Below are 20,154 nucleotides of genomic sequence, written 5' to 3' on the forward strand. Positions count from 1 at the left end.
TCTTTTGCACTTCCATACCGGCACAAAATATCCACGGACCTTCTTGTTCGTCAACATCACTGGGCCATCACACTTGCGGCAAGAATTTTCCTCAACCAGGAGACCATGTTAAAGGAGATATCGTGACAACGTTTCTTCACTTTGCACCACTCCAGTATAAAACTCTCGAAACAACATTTTTTGTAAGGGTATGCTTGTTTCTACTGGTTTCAACGGCTAATCATAATGGGAATTTTAATAAAATAGAAGGGAAGTTATTTTTTTTATAGGAATCTTCATGAAATAGAAGGTGAGGTTGTTTTTTTTAGTAGGGGCGGCTGCTATGATGCTATAATGGTTACTAAGGTAGACAAAGAAATTTCTGGAGTAGTAGGCTATAACTAGAATGTGAGGTAGGATTCACACTATAGTAGCATCAAATACATATTTAGAATAAACAGACCGTGGTTTTAACACTTTAAGGGTTCTATTTATAAAACAGGGAAGCAGGCCTTGTGGGAATCTTCCAGGTCTATGTGTTTCAATAGCAGCAATTGATTCTCACCAGGGAATGTTTGGGAGAATTTCAGATCCCGTTTTATAAATGGTGCCCTAACTGCCTTTTCGCAAGATACAAGTACACCCAAAACTGTTCTTTCCATTTTGGATATAGAGGAAGGATTAGAACACCTCAGGTCAGAGGACCTGTTGGAAACAATCTTTTACTTCCCATCTAGGAATAAGGTTGTCACACCAGTACAGGAAGTAAAGTAAACTAACAACAACACAGTAAACAAGTAAAAACAAATAAAGGTGGGTGAATGCTAGAACTTCTAAGGCTCATGTTTTGTAAAAAGTTTGTCTCGACAGAACAGGAAGTGGGGTTAAGCTCTAAAAGTGCGACATAGGGCAGCAAAAACCTAAAAGGAGTTTTTACCTTCCCCCAAGTCTATCCAAAAACTAAAGCTCTTTTTAGCATGTTAGTAAAGGTATTCGTGTTTGGAATTTGTAGATATATGCAGAAACAACTGCAATCACCTTAGATAAAAACATTTTCTCCTGTAAACTCAAGGCTGACTTGGTTTGTTCATCATTACAAAAACAAGCTCATATATTTTGAGCTCTCAATATAAAATCCAGTGTCCTCCAACTATGTCATATCTGTCAGTTTCTTCCATCTCAGTCTGTACAGAACATTTTAGTATCAGCTGATATTTGTGAAGATAACTAGACATCCAGGAAATTATAACACATTGGTAAGGTCTGAATACCTCAAACAAGGACAGCAGCTTCCTATGGTCAGGATATAGAGCAATAGCTTTGTAACCAAGGGCATGTTAAACAAACTGTTTCTGCAATACAAACGATCCAGGTATTTTAATTGTATTAAACCTTTTTAGTTTGATAAAGGAAGTGTTAAAACCTTTCAGATTTTATCACCGGTAATGTCCCTGTTGGGGAGGTCTTTTAAGGAACCCCTGGCTATAATTACTATGCCACACTGTATACTGTGAATAGTCAGTAGGAAGAATGCTTCCTACATTGCTGGCCAGTGGGAAGAATAAGAATGTCATCCTTACAGACAGCCAAAAAATAATTGGTGTCAGTTAAACTGACCTGAGAAGTATAAATTACCCATAAGGAACCTATAGCAACTTCTCTAGGGTTCCACTGAACCTCGCTTGAGAAACACTGGTGTAAAGAAATCTTGTTACTTTGTAGAATTTTGCTCTGGGGGAGAAAAAAAAAAAAAAAAGGAAAAAAAGGAAAAACAGGAGTAAAGATAAATAAATCTTTTAATTTTATACATAAAATTTCCATAATTTTATCTAACCCAACAAGATCCATTTCACAGATAAGTCTACTTATCTGTAAGATTCTGCCAGACAAAGCTATATACATTTTTTTTAACTTCACGTCAAAATTGTAATTGCTTTAAAAATAATCAGCCTAAACTATAGGTTAATTAAAGTGATACTTGTCATACACTCAAGACCGTTGCTTTTCTGATAAACAATTTATTTATATCTGCTCCACAAATATTACTATGTGCAGAACTACAATTTATTCACAATAGATTCATTTCTAACTACAGCAGATTTTTCTTTTTGTGAAAACAGTAACATTGTTAGAGCAGCAGAGTAATACTGGAGAGTACATGGATAAACAGACTCCAGTATTTACGTGCTGCTAAAACAACACTACAAACTATCCACATCCCAAACGATTATATATTTTCCAGTAGGAGTTGTGCAGGAGAAATGAAAAGAGAGGTTTGTGCATGGAGTTACTAGAATATGCATTTGTCTGACATAGGGGGGAAAAAAAAAACTGTTTCTTAGCCCCTAATTGTCCATATAGTTATCCTGTAAATCCCCCCCCCTTTATTTCACAGTACAGATAGATAGATATATTTGAACTATATACGGGAGGGGAAAAAAGCATTTTGTAGGTTAAGTTCATTTGCTCCAGTTCATGTTTATTTTTGTTCTTTTTTTTCCTTCACGTGCAATTGAAAGCTTATCACCTGCACTCCCTGATTTGATGTAAAGATTTCTTCTCGGTAGAATTGAAATCTGCATACTTCCTTTGTGCAAACCTGTGAAAGCAGTTTAAGCAGCAGTGAATCAGTAAACATTTACATGCATCAGTATGAAATTCAGAAGCAATTGAGTACAACCATGTAAGCTGCCTCCAATAAAGGCGCTGTATGTAGAAGATTATCTTGCTATATATTGATGCATGACAATGTTTTAAACTATGTGTAAATTGTGCAACTATATGTAAATTGTACATAAACAAGGAAGCAGCTACGCTTGCCCATTACATTTAAAAGTTTTTCTTTCTGCAGTGCCACAAAGTAATTGTGCTTTACTTTCCTCTTACAATGTAAGCCTGGGTTAGTCAATCTATTGAAAACAACTTATAAACTATGGGTGCAAGATTGTGTATGTGAAGTGAAATGCAGAGCTTCTAAATATACTTGTTTCCAAAACTTTAACGTAGAAAAATATGAAAAACTGCAAAAAACTTCAACATAATTATGTAAAGACTGTAATTAATAAGCATACACTCACTGTAAACAGTCTAGATTTTCCATTCAAAGAACAAATTCACCCTAAGTAAAAAAAAAGCCCCCAGTCCTACCTCCTTACCACTATAAACTTTCAAGGTACCAGTCTCCTACTTTGGTGGCCACTTACCTTTATCATTCTGGCCAAATAAATTGCAAATCTTTTATCCACTCGCTGGTCAGTAAGGTCAAACTGTCTATAATGTTGCCCTAACAGGACGGTTAAATACATACCAGTATATACTATTCAGAATTTGCTGGCCGGGATGTATACGTTGAAGGGTTCAGTACCAAAATTCAACAAATTTGTTGAGCAAGCATGATTAATATTATTATTTTTGTACAAAACGACCAAACTGGTCCAAGAGTGTGTAACAATAATGATTATGGCTGGTTTATGAGACTGAAATTGTCCCTGAACTTGAGTTTATGTTAGATACTCATACTTTGCTCCACCTAAACCAAGGTAAAGGTGTGCTCTGCTCACACAAGAAAATTCCTTCTTAGATCATATTTTTACATTATAAATGCAGTAATTTTTTCCATGCTTCTCAAACAGAGCCGATCATCGTGTCTTAACGTTACCCTAATCTTGACAATTTGTCAAGGACTAGAGACCCTTCTTTAACATTTACCTTTTTTTTTTTTTTTTTACCTTAAACCAACATCCTTCTAAGTATGAAATTGTACCAGAATAACAAACCTTCCAGTCTTTAATGCAAAATTTCACAATTACAATGACCAAAAAAGATACAGAGCAGAATGGCATTTTAATGTGCATGGATTCTGTTGGTATAGGCAAATTAGGGTTGCCAATTTCTGCTTTAGGGTAGAGTCAGGTCATATTTGAAAATCTGATCTTCTTGGAGAAGGAACTGGATCAAACAGGTTCGGGGTTCAGATTCAAGACAAAGAGGCAGCTCAGAATGGTCTGTATCTCCTTGTTTCTACAAACCATGATGTGCTGCTACTTCATCCTAAAACATTTTGTACTGTATGATAGGCCAAATGCATCACACACTGCAAAAGAAAAAAAACACATTTACAGCAAAACTCAGATTGATTCATTGAGCATTTGTGCATCCAACATTAGTTAGTAAGGTTTTTGACTATGTGGAATGTAAAAGTTTGCAAATTAAAATATTTTTACAAAACCATGTACAAACAAAACTATTTCAACTGTGTATAGTAACTCTTACACTGCATTGTTCTAGTTTAGGAATTCCTATAAAACAAACTTCTTATAGATGGAATAAAATGGCCCTTGCCCTGCTGCCAAGATCACGAGAAGTGACCCATTCCCAAAATCACAGACTAATGCCCAAAAACCTACAATAGACATTTAACATTTCAGACCGGAGTATTTTACCACATCACTTACAGTGCCCTTCACTTATTGTCAAATACTAAGAACCTGGGAGCGGTAACAAGCTGTCACTGCTATGTTTTTCACGTGTTTGCACGTGGCTTCAAAAGCCTTGAAGAGCTGTACCTTTTTCTGGCCCACTTTTGAGAACTGAATGCTCTGATAAATCACTTGCACAAGTGTTTATTTCCAAACCGTACCAATTCAAGTCTATGGAGGTGACAGGGTCAGTAAAATGCTGCAAAGTAAACTCCAAAGATGCCAACACTGTCAGCTGTCAAATAAAGCACAATGACTTGGCCCATTAGATTCTAAATTAGCCAAGGGCAAACCTACTCCAAAGCATTGCAAAAAACACAAGCTAAACATTAATACGTTTTCAAAATATGTCTAGGAAAGAATAAAGTAACTTCAGACAAAACTAATTTGTTCCAGTTATCCAAAAGCCACTTGCAAAAACTGCTAAACTGGGCCCTTTACAGCATACGCTCTATTATATCAGGACTCTCTAGAGGCAACAAATAGCTAATATTTGGAAAACCCGGAAACTCTGGCTTACTTTCCATGTGAATTACAACCAAGATGGCTGAAGATTGTAAGAAGTGAAGAAAGATGGCGGGACCCTGTGCTGGAAGGTGGATAAATGAGACGTGCATATTTATTTCTGCTTTACGTGAAGCACAATACACCTTTCTGGTCTGATTAAGAGTATAATGAAAATTGTATTGATTTCAGGCAGCACATTTTACTTATTACAGTATATAGTCTAAACTTCGAATGGTGCAAGGAAAAGTAACTAGATTTCACAATCTGAACCCCCCCTCCTCCAACAAAAATCATTTTTGTTCAGGCTCTTTAGTTTTATGGCCAGCTTGAATTTCACAAACTTCTAAAGTGGGACTTTTTGCAAGATTAGCTGCAATGGAATTAAGAAGAATTTTTTTTTTTAATTTTCAGAACATGCTTTATAACTATATTAAACTGCGGTATTTTTGCAAGCCAACAATCACTTTGTGGAGAAGGCAGGTGGCTTTAAGGAACCCTGGCATAATTTATGCACAGAGATAATCAATTTATTGGTAATAAACAATTTGCCTTTTCTTTTCAAAAGGTTTTTGTCTGCAAATGTATCTAGTATATAACGCAAGACTAAATCAGTCCAATAGACAACAGTATTTAGCGTCCCAATTTCTGTCTAGGTGTCATTGTGATCCAAAGACTTTTATGTTTTTTTTGTTTTTTAATTGGGGCCTTCTAATTTGCATGTACAGTGCAGGACTGGAATACTAAATCTCCAAATTAGTCCATCACAAGTTTTGTTTTTGCAAAAGTAATTATTTCCCCCACTATATGACCCCTTCCGCAACTGCAAATATTTACATTTACTCCTTCCCTTGCTGCTCACAGTAATGGCTTAGAGTAAAGAAATACCCACATTGCAAAGTCCCTGCAATAAATTTAGACAGGTCTAAGGATGGCATCCCTCATCATCACAGAGTAACTCACATGCTCTTCTTTTCAGTACGGGCATCTTTTTCTTCTCTAGTGACTAAAGCTACGTACACACTTCCAATTATTATCGTCGGAAAACGAACGACGAACGTTCCTGCACGATATATACGAACGATCGTATAGCACCGATCCTGCACATAGAGGTAACGACACGATCGTTCGTAGATATTGTACACACAATAGATACGATCGTTTGAGCGATAGAGGAACTATGTGCACGACAGGAAAGTGAACGGACGTTTGTTCATCACGCATGCTCTGAACATGGACGATCAACGAACGACCGTACACACGAACGATGTTCAACGATCGTCGCCCAATCCGATCCGCCGGTCGGGTCGTTCGTTTCCAACAACTTTCCTCGTTCGTCGGCGTCGTTGGTTACTTTTTTACGAACGATTTTTTGCCCAATCGATCGTTCGTCGTTCGATTGGAACGATAAAAATTGGAAGTGTGTACGCACCTTAAACAGAGTTGCAATAGATCAAAGTCTTTTCCATGACCTTGATAAAGATTTGGCAGTAAACACAAGTCTGTGGCTTTGCCCTGTATGGGTTGCAAGTTAGGTTTCAAAATTCAAAAGTTGCAGAAGCCATAACCTAAAATATCACTTGCCTCAACCACAGCTAGCTTTTCTGCAAGAGCATGTTATGTTCCATCAAAAGGATTGCTACAAAGTAATGAATGAAGAGAACATACATCGCACAGATGAACAAGGACTGCAATTACCTTCTATGAAGATTTCTAATCTCCAAACAACGATTGGCCGTTTTACTGATAAAGTATGGTTTACAATGCAGGCTACTCTATAAGGCACAAACTGTTTAAGGTGCCTGCCTCCACTTAGCCTTTGGATACTCAAGTGTCGGAGGATAGCCGTCATACATACATCTGAATAGAACAGACAAAACTGGAATAAAGAGGGGCCCTGAAACAAGAAAATCAAAATCTCAGTCATGAAGCTAGCAAGTGCCTTTAACCATTTGTTGCCACAGTGTGGATTGTACATGAGGTAACGGTTTACCAAAATGCCCTCCATTGAGAACCCTTGTCGTGCTTCAGCTTGTACTAGCTCTAGAAGACATGACAACATTGTGAGTTTTAGGCTGCATGTCCAATTTAGGAGTTTAAACTGAATAGGGTCACAAGAAGTTTGCTGAAGGCACACTGTTACATGAATTTGCAGCGTCATGAAATGTTTTATGAACCCTTTAATATTTTAGGTTGTGGTTAATATTGCAATGTGAACAGCTTAAGCAAATGTCTTTTTTCTAGCATTACATAGGTACGGCACTCAGGCAATCTGAATTTCACTTATGGACAAACCACAGTTTCTATTAAATTTGTCATGCCTGTCCTGGAAGGTAAGTAAACCTCCACTACTGTGGGAGAATGGTAGAAGCTTTTACCTGTTTCCTAAATAGCACATCAAGCTGAAATAGGGTAACTTATAAAGGATGGACAAAGCAAGATGTTATGGTATGATCCCACATATATATTAACGCCTATGCCACATATATAATAATAAATCTGTCCACATTGAATTTGGATCCTTTCTAATATTATTACTACTACACAGTATTTATATAGCACCATCATATTACGCAGCGCTGTACAAAGTCCATAGTTGAGGCACTAACTGGCCCTCAAAGGAGCTCACAATCTAATGTCCCTACTATAGTTATATGTCATTAATGAAGTCTAGTCAATTTTAGGGGGAAGCCAATTAACCTATCTGCATGTTTTTGGGATGTGGGAGGAAACCGGAGTACCCAGAGGAAACCTGCAAAACTCCATGCAGATAGTGTCCTGGCTGGGATTCGAACCTAGGACCTAGCGCTGCAAAGGCCAGAGTGCTAACCCCTGAGCCACAAGTGTAGATCAAACTGTCCCTTTGCATACATGAACTAACAAAACGAGTTTAGCAACAGGGCCTGTATTTTCACATTTAGGCTTTGTATGGATGCTAGATTTTTGCTAGACCAATAAGGTATTCTGTATTGCCCACAGCTGGATACCTACTGCTAATCCTTATCTCCCATCTATGGAGCGGAATGGGCTGTCCGTGAAAGATTTGTTCCTCCCTATTGACGCCGAAAATAATCACCAATGATTGTTACAGGAGACAATAATTGAGGGCCAGTACAAGGTTTTAATTGTAAATATAACAGAGAATAGGCAGCTTTTGGGGATCTGCTTGTTAGCTTTCATGAACTCTTGATACCTGTACAAATAGGAACATTAGAAAGTGAACTTGTCATATATTGGAATACTGTACAGCAGAAGACACCGCAGTAATCTTTTTATATTCATATTGCAATTGTTGGGTATAATAGTGGAAAATCTGTAAAGTAGCTAATGCTGCTCTGAACTCAAATGCAGAATTTGACAACTGTTCCATTCAGACTTATACTGTAATATTACCAGAAAACTATCAGGTTCGGAGATAAATATCTAAATAGTGTAACATCTTTAAGTGCACTTTTGTAGGCAACAGGTTTTATTTAGAACTTTTTTACACTGGCTTTTGTTTGTAAAGGAGCAATGGGTACAGCATGTTTTTACAAAGCAGCTGCAGAAAAAGGCTGCCAGAAAGGTATATATATAAGTTTAATTTAGTGGTTTCATTTAAATATGATCCCACATGAACAGGGATACTTTAAAGCCCAACCTGTGGCTCTCACACAGTATCCATAGGTCAAATGTTAATTCGGCTAGATGGAATAAAGAAGATGAAATACCTACCTCATACCTCACTACTACAGGCTTTCTCCTCTCCATATAACTGGTTTCCTAGAGCCACTTCAATTTGCCCTCTCCTACCTTAGTCATTCTCAACCAGGGTTCCTCCAGAGGTTGCTAGGAGTTTCTCAAACTGTGGCCAACTGCCCCATATATGAATTTAAAATATTACTTTGTATCTGTGATTCAGGTCACCACTGTAGGGGGTCATTATTTTCACTGGTCACCAATTTAATCACTTCCCCACTGACCTAGTAAAATTAGGTTTTGTTAGGGGTTCCCCAGGACCTAAATATTTGCTTTAATTTGGGGTTCCTCAGAGAAAAAGATTGAGAAAGTTGTTAAAGCCAAAAAAGCTTTTAACTTTTTAAGCAAGACTTAAGCAAGCTTCCGCACTGTTTAGACAAACTTTTAGCAAGGTTTTTCCCTCACTGCTGGCTACAATGTAGATTCTTCACAACACTAACAGCTCCAAGTACCTGTATAAAACAAAGTCAGTCAAGAAAGGGGTCGGGTAAATTGGTTTTTTAATGTTTTATTTATTTTACTCACTGGAACATCCAGCTTTGGAGAGACAATTAAGATTAGAATTAAGTATATGCCAATTTAAAATATTCTTCAATGCATAAAACAAACCCTTATTAACTTGAAGACTGAAAACACACAGGAGCATATTTATAAAGCCGCCCATGCAAGAACCTGTAAATGTCACATTCCTTGCATTATAAATGTGTCCCCCAGAGCCATTTCTATTTTACCTGCTCTATTTGGACTTATGACAATGTTAAATTTTACCTGTTAAAAAATATTTATTCCTATAACATTAATCTTATGAATATCTTTCATAGCTGAGGAAAGTTAAACTCCACTGTAAGCCATGCATGGTTGTGAAATCAGGAGAGACTTACTGAAATCATAAGAGCCTGTAAAGTCACATTTGCTTCAGCGTCTGTTTAGGCTCTGCAAAAACATTAGTAAAGTAAGGTTAGTCTGAGGTCATAACATCAGCGATTGCAGGGGAAAAAAAATGTCAAAAATAGATTTCTACATAAGCATGTTAACAGTGTGCAATTTAAATAAATAAATAATAATTTACTTTATATAGCTGACAGAAAATCAGAACTGCTGAAGTTACAAATCAATACAATATTTTACAATGAAAACATGATTAGGAAAAAATAAATATGAAAAGTACCTGTGTAGAAAAGTATGTATTGTGACCTGTGAACAAACATCCAGATCATGCGTTATGACTTCACCTGCAGCATGCTTGTTTGAGATCAGTACCTCAATGGCACCCCACCCATTGTTCTTACAAGTTACCCTAACAAGGATCTTAGTCAGCAAAAATCAAATGTTGGCTTAAATTAGACAGCTTCAAGTCATTTATGTGATCATCATTAAAGTGACATGTTTTCTATATGAACTAAAGGTGTTCTCTTGGGTTAAAATGGGACAGTGCAAGGGTAAGGTAACAAGTCTAATTAGTATCATATGTGAAAACCAGAGAACCGTTAATACTCCCGCTGGTGCAGGACCTGTTTGGACTGACCCTAAGCTTTAAAAGTAAACAGTAAAAGCAGAAAATGTGTTATCCAGCAACTCTGCTTACACTTTTAGTAATGAAGACAGTATATATAGAACTGTTCTTAATTCTACTTGTGTTGACTTATTTAAATGATTTTTATTTTTTAAAATAAACTGCCTGTAAGAAAAAAAATATCTGAATTGCACACACTGCATTTCTAACAAAAAACTATTAGGAAAAAAGTAAGCTGAGCATTTTATGTAGCACACCAGGCACCTGACATACATTTTCCTATATTTACATTTTTCAATAATGTTTGTGGCATGACATAAAAAAGCTGAGAAATTCGTATTTTACAAATGGTACATTTTTCATCAGTGAATCTGCTCTGACTTGTTTTCATAATGTCAGGACACTGACCAATAAGCTTAGCTTTGTGGTCGGTAAGCTTGCAACATATAAAATCGTTACTACACATTTAGGATGTAAGCCTGATATATACACGTTAGCAATATTAAAAATAATTAACCACATTGGACTTTGCAAAAGAGCTCCAAAAAAAGGGAAGACTTTTCAAAGACACAAACACCCAAAAGACTCTAATTTCTTAAAAAAGAAATGTGAAAGTGTGTGCATATATATATATATATATTATTTTTTTTTTTAAGCATTAACCCTAACCCCAATTAACCCTGTCCCTTCTAAACAATCTAACTTTGTTGAATGTTGCTGACTTTCCTGTGCTGTATGCAAAGCTTTTAACGTACAAGAACAGTTCTACGACAAATACTTAGCAGTGTTAAAGCAAAACACTTATTTAAATGATTACGAAGAAAAAAACGGAAGAAAAAACATCTGTACAATGTGAACAGAAAGCCTATATTTTTTAAAATACCCTGATCAAACAATAGGTTGGATACACCAAGAGCATTCTAAATAAGTGGATGTCAGACAAAAGCAACAATGTTTTACTGACAAATACATGGAAAGAAAAAAAAAAAAAAAAAAAAAAAAAACAGCCCCTTTGTTTGACCCTCTGTAGCAGGCAGCGCCCTCCAGACCAAGCCCCTTTCACTAAAGCTGCTCCCCTTAATGCAAAACCTGGCATCCCCCCTACATGGAACACATGACATGGTATAGTAATACCCCCACCCCAGCCCAGGCTGCACCCCCCTCCCTTGTGTTTGACTCTTCTTAACCTCTGAGCAAAACAACAGCCTGAGGACAGCTAAAACACACAAGACACAGCCCTATGGAGGAAGAAATAGAATCAAAAAGAAAGAATAGAAAAAGAATAAATTGTGTTTATGAACTTTACACAAGTTTGATGACACACTGCGGTATCTTGGAAACAGAACACAGAAAGTATAAGGGTGGCATAGATATTTTATTAAAATGGAGATCTTTGTGTGCAGAGGTATCCGGTGTGGCGGCGCCGTTATAGAGCCGGTAAGTGGGCGCCCTGTCAGGGAGTCGCCGAAGCTGCACCAACACACACAATATTCCTGCGGGAAGTGTGCTACCATGTCCGGCCTCCCCCCTTCCTTCTCCCCCGGCGGGTAACGGTCGCCCAGAGCCGGGCGGAGGCCGCCCACACACACCGGACACCGGCCGGGATTTTTCTGAATTTTTTCCAGATTTTTCCGAGCAGAGAAGACGAGCTGCCGAGCGGGGTAAACTGGAGGAAAAGAGACGAACCGCTCGCCGAGTTATTCCCTGGGAAAAAAAAATCCCTCCTTACCTCAGTCCAATCGAAAATGGCGCCGAAACCTAAAAAACTTCTTAAATTTCATTGTAGGGTTTCCGCGGGGCATTATGGGTAGGCAGAGCCGAGGAGGAAAAAATAGAGAAAGAAAGAAGAGAGGGGAGCAGCGGTGGGCGGCGACAAGGGCGTGGCTACGCCATGGGCGGTGTCCATAGATGGTCTGAGGGAGGAGAAGGGGAGTGTGGCACCATGGAAACCTCATCGGCTGGGCGGTGTGGTTGTCGCGGAGTGGGAGGGGATTAGGTGTGTGACGTAGATGCGGGGTTTGGCGCGGGGAATGAAGAGGGGGGGGATGGGGGTGGTTTCCTGACGTGCCCGTGTTTGCACACAGCAGTTGTAATGTAAAGTGAAGCAGTCGGGCTGCATAGGCGTTGTTTTGCTTTTGTTATGAGGACTACGCAGCAATAACAAAGCGGCGTGAGCTATAAAGAGAGTTTGACAGACATTTCAAATAAAAAGAGATTTTATAACGTTAAAGTTGTCAGGTTATTATCATTCAGACAAATGTCAAATCTGCAGAAGTGCAGGAACAAGGCTGTTTTAGTAGAAGTGTTACTTAATAATAATACTTCTATCATTTTGTGGTCCTGACAACTGCCACTTCCTCCTATGGCTGCCAAGGCTTGTATTAGTATAAGCCTGGACCATGGTATGTCTTCCTCACACAGCTCAGGCCCCAAAATCCACTCAGCCTGAATTATTCAACTTCTCAATGGATAGAGAACATAGAGCAGTGTTACCCCACCTTAATAACACGGGGGGCCAAAAAATAACTTTCATATCCTCGGGGGACCCCTGAATAATTCCTATATTCACAGTATACAGGTAGTCCCCAAGTTACATACAAGGTAGGGACTGTAGGTTTGTTCTTAAGTTGAATTTGAATGTAAGTCAGAACAGGTACATTATTTTAATAAATACAATTAGGACAGATGTTTGTCTCAACATATTATTAGGCAGGTTGGTGTCAGTTACTGTATAAAATCCTGACTGTGAGTTATTCACAAACAAAGCAAAGAAAAGAAAAAATCTTTATAGACCCTAGACATTCATTTAAGAGGAACTAAATCCAAAAGTGCCTAAAACAAAAAATACACTTACCTTCAATCCCACAGGGCAGTCCGATCCATCCGGGGGTCTCTGCCGTCAGGTCACACATCCCCCATCCCCGGGCGCCTCCATCTTCCTCTTCTTTCGGGTTCTTCATCCTATGTCACCCGACCCAAAACTTGACGATCTTACTGCGCATACCTGAGATCTGAATTTTTTTTCTTACGAAAAGGCTCCTCGAGCATCTCTGGCATGTGAAGAAGGAGCAGCCAAGAGCCTCCTGGGATGTGTGACATAGGTATCCCAGGAGGCTTTGCACTCCCATTTATTCTCGAATGCCTACGCCAAGCATGGGCAAACTACGGCCTGCAAGCCATATATGGGCCAATAGGGATGTTTCTCTGGCCTTTGGGTGTTCCGCGGCTCCGGTCAGTGCCACCCCGAGCAGGGTCAGGAGAAAGACCCCGCCAGGGGCCGCACCGGCCAAAGCCGTGGAACACATCCCCAGATCTGAGCCTGCTATGGAAGAGTGGGTGGGGTTATGCCATTGTGATGTCACGTTCAGGGGCGTCATGATGATATAACCCCGCCCACTCTACCATCGACCCGGCCCCTCTGGCAAATGTATTTTCAGATTGTGGCCCCTGACTAGAAAAGTTTGCCCACCCCTGGCCTAGGCGGTCAAGCATTAAGGGCAGTTTTGCACTTTTTTTTTTTTTTTTTTTTTAATAAAAAGGGTGTTGCATTTAAAAAAAGAAAAAAAAAAACAGAATTTTTACTTAACATAAAAGGGTTGTCTACGTGAACTTTCTGAGTTTAGGTACGCTTTAACTTCTGGAGAAAGCTGTGCTTTGATATGCAAAAAGAATCAGCTGCAGAGTTTGTCTTGGTCATTAAAAAGTTACAAGATGTTGAAGAAGAGTTCACCCCCTAAGATCACCCACAACCTCAGCTGTGTTTAGCAAAAGATTTCTTCTGCAAGTCATGCAAACCGATCCCCTTCCCCCCTTTAGGCCTCCATCCTGCAGGGCAGGGAAGTCTGTTCATATCTAGGAAGCGTTTGTAAGTCGGATGTCCTTAACCCGGGGATTACCTTTATAAGCATGGTGATCAGTAGGAAGAACATTTCCTGCATTGCTGGCCAGTGGGAAGAATGTCACAGTGACTTGAGAGGCACAAATTGATCTTTCTATCTCTAAGTTAGACCACCATGGGAGAGCCTGTGTGATCCAGAAAACCTGAAATGGATTTGAAAACGTGCCAACTAATAGCAAATGATTTTTAAAAATTCCATTTCAGGTTTGCTAGATCATCAGGTTCTCCCTTGATAGTCTGTCTTCTCCAGTCTTTGAAAGCTTTAATAATCAGGCCCATTGTGTCACATATATTAAAAAAACAACCTCTGAATGGGCAATTCTGGGTTCATTTGATTTGAATGAACTACTATGATCCCCCAGTTCTCAAAGATGTTGGTTGATTCTTGCAATTATTGTAAACGCTGGTTTGTTTAATCCAACTGTTTATTCAGACTGTTTGAACGGACTGCTGACACTTTTTTTTTATAATGTTTGTGACCTGGTTTTTTCTGTTGTTATTTGAGTTTCTCTAATATACTGTTATATATTTGTACATCCATCAAGAAAAAATTATTAAAGAAAAAAGCAAGGTCTAATTATTTAGCATAGCCTCCATCTTCATGATAAAACTCTGTAATAAACTGCAAACCAAAACCTTGCATAGTCGTTAAAACTATTTTGGTGACTTCAATATAAAAGACTAAGGCTAAGTCTTCACAGACCATTTCCCCAACATTGAAACACCCATTTCATTTCATTACCAGGGAGTTTTTTTGATGGGTCATAGGGAAAACACATGTTGTAGTGTTTGGAAAGTGTTAAAATGCCCATCAAACACCCAAAAACACATGAAAATCTCTATAAACCTTTCCCATACCCCAGATGAAACAAAGTGGGGTGTTTATAACCATTTGTGGGTTTTCAGGCATTTCTATAGAACTCATTTTGTAGGGCTTTATGGGCATTTTCTTCTCACTGCCATATACTTTGGTTTAAAAGCCTTTATACATGCTTAAAAGTGCATGCAAAGACCATATGGACATTTACAAGGATTTAAATTTACCATTTGTGTAGACATGGCCTAACAAAATTTCATAGTACTAACTCAGCCCTCTTAAATCTGACCTTAGGCATGCACACTCAGCAGCTCTCACAAAGGCGGCCTAAGAGCCTAGTCCCAAGGCAACTTTTCTCTTCTCCATGATCATGCATTCATACTGTGGACCCCCTCTTCTAGTACAGACCCTGGAATCTATTGGTATTGGTGACACAGCCCTGTCCTGGTGTACTTTATTTTTTAACTGATTGCTTGTTATAAATCTCTCTTTGATTCATTCTCTCCATATTAATGTTTCCTAAAACTCTTTGAATCTGTACTTTTTTTCTTTTTTTATCTCATCTCTTACTATGATTTACAATACCATATGTATTTGTATATCTTTTTGTCCACCCCGGATTTGTCATCCTTTATCCTAAATGTTTCATTCTGCCTATCAGCCGTCTCATTGTGGATGGTTGGTATCAAAAGCTCAGCTTGGATAAAATTAAAACTCATCATCCCCCTTCCCCACACCACCACTACCTTCAAATTCTTAAAGCTGAGCTCAACATAAATTGACCCTGTGGTTCCTCCTCTGCAATGCAAAAAAGGATAACTGTAGTTGTATCTTTTGCAATTTTTATGTTTTTTTTAATAATAAAAAAAAATGTTAAATCTAATACATTCTTTTATTCTGAATGACAATTTTCGCCTTTATATTGCACTAAATTTATAGTACTAGGGACGGAAAAACAAGGGAGGCCCAGCGTGACGTCAGTGAAGTGTTAAGTTGTATGAGGCAACTGTTGCCGAGCCGTAGACTTCAGTATTGTTTCCATCATTATAACAGTCACCCTGCTCCGACAATACCGATTCTCATTGGATCGTTTTATTTGATTTGTTTATTTCTCAGATGTTCTTTTAGGTAAGTATGACCTTAACCCCCCTAACGGTATTCCCGAGTGTGACTTGGGGTGGATTTTCTATGCAAAAATCGGTATTCCCGAGTCACACTCGGGGTTCCTTAAAACATAATAGAATCCCAGTTACCTTGATCTGTCAGTGTCCCCCGTTGTCCTGCTGGTCCCTGCAGGTCCTTGGGACACGTCCTCCTCCTCCGATCTTCAGCCGCGAACTGCAGAGACGATCTCCGGGGTTTCCCGGTGACGTCGGTGCGGGCAGGAGCAGCAGCGGGAAATTCAAATCATTTTGTATTGGATCCAATACAAAGTAGCTGTATTGAGTTCAATACAAAGAAATCTTCATATAATTTATATATGATTATAATATATATATTTTTTATGCTGCTGTACTTATTACGTTTCACTATTTTTTAACAGATGTTTGTGTTTTTTTTAAGTTTATTATTAAATTTACTAAATGTATTAACTATTGGACATATTTTGGTAAATTATGCCTAAGAAATAAAGACCTACAATGTAAAATACATTTCAATGCAAAAAATTGTACCGCTTTTTGCATTGAAATAAGGACAGAATTAGAACGCTAGGGGAGTTAACTGTGTAGTTTAACTGTTTTATTTAATGGCATCAAATAGTTTGACTTTATTAACTATCATTTCTTGTTTGGTCCTAGATGTAAATGAAATAAACCCATAATGAGAAAAAGCCAGCAAATATTTTGCATTTCTATAGTAATACCAAAGATAATGCAACTAATGATAATAGTAACAATAGTAATACTTTTATAATACTTAATATAATAACTTAATATAGTAATACTTACCAGTGAGCTGTTTAATGAATCAGGGCCTCCACAGTCCTCGTCAGGGTCCATTATGATGATCATTATTTTACAAATGTATTTATCATGTTCAAAAAATTAATAATTATGGTCCATGGGATTTAAAATTATGAATTTAGTGGTCCGTGAGGTCTGAAAGGTTGGTGACCGCTGGTTTAGACCATATTGAATAAAGTAATACATTGATCCTTTTTGTCTCTCGCCCCCAGCATTCAGCCCCATCTCCTCTCCCCAACACTCTTACGATCTGGGCAGGCCCTTGGCATCCTCACACCACTGTTGCTGCAATGTGTCGATGTTGGGGAGCTGTGACCAATCAAGCAGGAAAGAGCAGAGTACCAAAACAATGGAGAAATCCTGCAGGGACAAGAATTTAGTTAAGTATTTCACCGTACTTCATTACCACAAGGTAAAATTACTGTAAAGTGTAACTTTAAGAATGTATGAATAGAGTTTACCATTAAGATACTATAGAAATGGTTCCTGAATGTGGCTTTCATATGTAAATGATAAATGATAAACTATTTGTAAGCAGCAACAGCTGTTTGCAACATTAAATCCATAATAACTGTATTTTTTGAGTCTATATAAGGAATTCTTGCAAAAAAGAAAATCAATGCTTTCAAAATACATTCTTAGTAATTCTTAGTGTACGTATCATAGAACCTGAAAAGTAATTCAAAAATTTAGGCAAGCCTGCACAAGTCAAAGAATCATGTCAAAGTAAAGTTTTATCTAATAATGCTTTGTTATATACAACTGGACTTGGTATTGAAATTTCGAGGACAATTCAAAGCTTGTCAAGACCACTTATTCAATACCAGGTATGAAAAGTGTTATCAGAGGAGTATTTCTACTCACACAGGTAGGACATACACCTTTCATTCCAACTACCATGGAATGTGACTAGGTACATGTGCATGTAAGGTGGAGAAGTTGTAGAACCTCCTGTTCTTGCTGTGTAATCCTATCTTTTGAGTCAGGAAGTCTGCATAGGTGTTAATCGATAAGTTTACATGACTGAAGGTGTAAATTGTTGTTGAATCACCAGGGCAGATTTGGTAAAATAATATTTAATCCCAACCCCTGTTTAGTGATGGTTGTTCCAGCTTGACATAAATAGCCTGTTTCCCGCCCCCTGGAAACAAGTTGCACCTCACTTTCCTCAAAAAATGTTCATATTCCCTATGTAATATTGTACAAAACTATTGTGTTTTACCTTAAGAATGTGCCCTCCTATTTTAACTCCCCAGTGTACAGGTAAATTCCTCCCTACACTGCCCCACATATACCAGTTTATTGTGCTTGTATTTGGGTGTTGGGCCTTAGATCAATTGATATTTGAACCCACCTGAGGTTGAAAGAAACAGAGGTAAATGTTTGCTAAAACTTTTTCTAAAGCTAAGTACACACTTCCAATAATTATCGTTGGTAAACGAACGACGAACGATCCTGCACGATATCGGCGAACGATCGTATAGCACCGATCCTGTACATGCAGATAACGACACGATCGTTCGCAGATATTGTACACACAATAGATGCGATCGTTTGAGCGATACAGGAAGTGACGTGCACGACAGGAAGTGAACGAACGTTCGTTCATCACGCACGCTCAGACTATGGACGATCAATGAACGACCGTACACACGATAGATGGTAAACGATCGTGGTCCAATCCGATCCGCCGGTCCGGTCGTTCGTTTCCAGCGACTATTCTTGTTCGTCAGCGTCGTTGGTTACTTTTTTTACGAACAATTTTTGACCAATCGATTGTTCGTCGTTCGTTCGTCGTTCATTTCCAACGATAAAAATTGGAAGTGTGTACGCAGCTTAACACTCCAACTACATACAAGATAACTTTGTTATTTTGTGTGTCCTGATTTTCCTCTTTCTTTGATGGTCCTTAATTTTTTCTTGGCCTTTTAGATGTTTTATTAAAAGCCCAGCCTGGGTAGCCACAACCATTTCAAAGCAATCTTGAGATGTCTCATTTTTTTTTCTTTAGACTCTGTGGCTGTGGGGCTGTGTTTTTTACCAGGGCTGTGTAGTCAGTACATAAAACCTTCAACTTCAATTCCTTTTTTTTCATAAATCTGTCTATGGCTCCTTTAATATTTAAAATTTTAATTATGAGTTTTCTACACAACACAAGCAACATGCAAAGCATTTCATTCCAATGCAAGTAAGAAATGGGTGTGCAGAGCTTAGTTGTTGGAAAGGATTGTGAAGATCCTTTCCAACCACTATAATTGCACATGTGTACCCAGTTTTAGTCTCCGAAGAAAATGAGATTGATTCCTTTTTAAGCATTTTTAACCAATTTCAGCTATTTGAATAGACTTTACAGGAGACAGACAACACCTGTGCACTTGGGGTTCACAACATTTTCAGGAGTTTAAATTAGATGTGCAGAAATATATATGTAGAATATGATACCTAACTGTAAAATATTAATAAGATTTGAAAACAAAAAGAAATGCAAAAAGTTAAAATGATGTACATTATGAATGTCTGATTGTATAATATCACATTTGGACTTTAGTTAAGCAATAGTTAAGCATACATAAATTTACTGGGTTTTGATCTTGTAGTGGGGAAGCACTTTATTATGACTATTTGTGAAATAAGACATATTTATTGTTATTGTACAATTTCAATTTATTGGGAGTCTGGGGTATTACATTTTTGTAGAGCCTGACTCCATGCACCTAGGAATTGTTTCTTACACGGCCCTGGTTACTATTTTTGATAACCCCAGTTTATTTGTCTGTGGATGGTGAAGTCAAAAAGCAGATGCTGCTCTGTGTGGGTAGATTTCCTGTAGACCTCAATGTACACGAGACCCACCCCCCACCTCTTGACATATAACACACAGTCCAAAAACTTTTACTTTGTTATTCTTTGCCTCTTCTTATGTAAACTTGATGTTCTAATCACATATCATCCACATACCTAATCCAATGGTGTTGTTCCCCTGAAAGAGTTTTTCTTTGCTCTCTCTATGAACAAGTTAACTGTAAAGGGAAATAATGGTAATGCCATAACACAACCACATTTATGTTTGTAGAAACTATCATTGTACTTAAAATAGGGTGTGTTTAGACAAAGATAAAGGTTTAGACAAAAGCCAGCAAGGAACATACTTTAACACAGTGGTTCCCAACCTTTTTTCATCTGACATTGAGATAAAACTCAGGGCCACAATGCAAACATTATAGATTTTTAAAACTAGAATAGTTTTATTTGAAATCAGATTA

At 38.1% G+C, this 20,154-nt stretch overlaps 1 long non-coding RNA gene across 1 annotated transcript; it reads right to left on the reverse strand.

Annotated features, from left to right (window-relative positions):
* Positions 1-1,757: 1,757 nt before the first annotated feature.
* On the reverse strand, positions 1,758-12,041 carry LOC140343534 (uncharacterized). Its single transcript, XR_011923364.1, has 3 exons — positions 11,942-12,041; positions 9,581-9,632; positions 1,758-4,072 (listed from the first exon to the last, which is right to left on the reverse strand). It is a non-coding gene; the product is annotated as an uncharacterized lncRNA (long non-coding RNA).
* Between the last annotated feature and the right edge of the window lie 8,113 nt (positions 12,042-20,154).

This window comes from Pyxicephalus adspersus, chromosome Z (assembly GCF_032062135.1).
Source record: "Pyxicephalus adspersus chromosome Z, UCB_Pads_2.0, whole genome shotgun sequence".
Classification (NCBI taxonomy): Eukaryota; Metazoa; Chordata; class Amphibia; order Anura; family Pyxicephalidae; genus Pyxicephalus; species Pyxicephalus adspersus.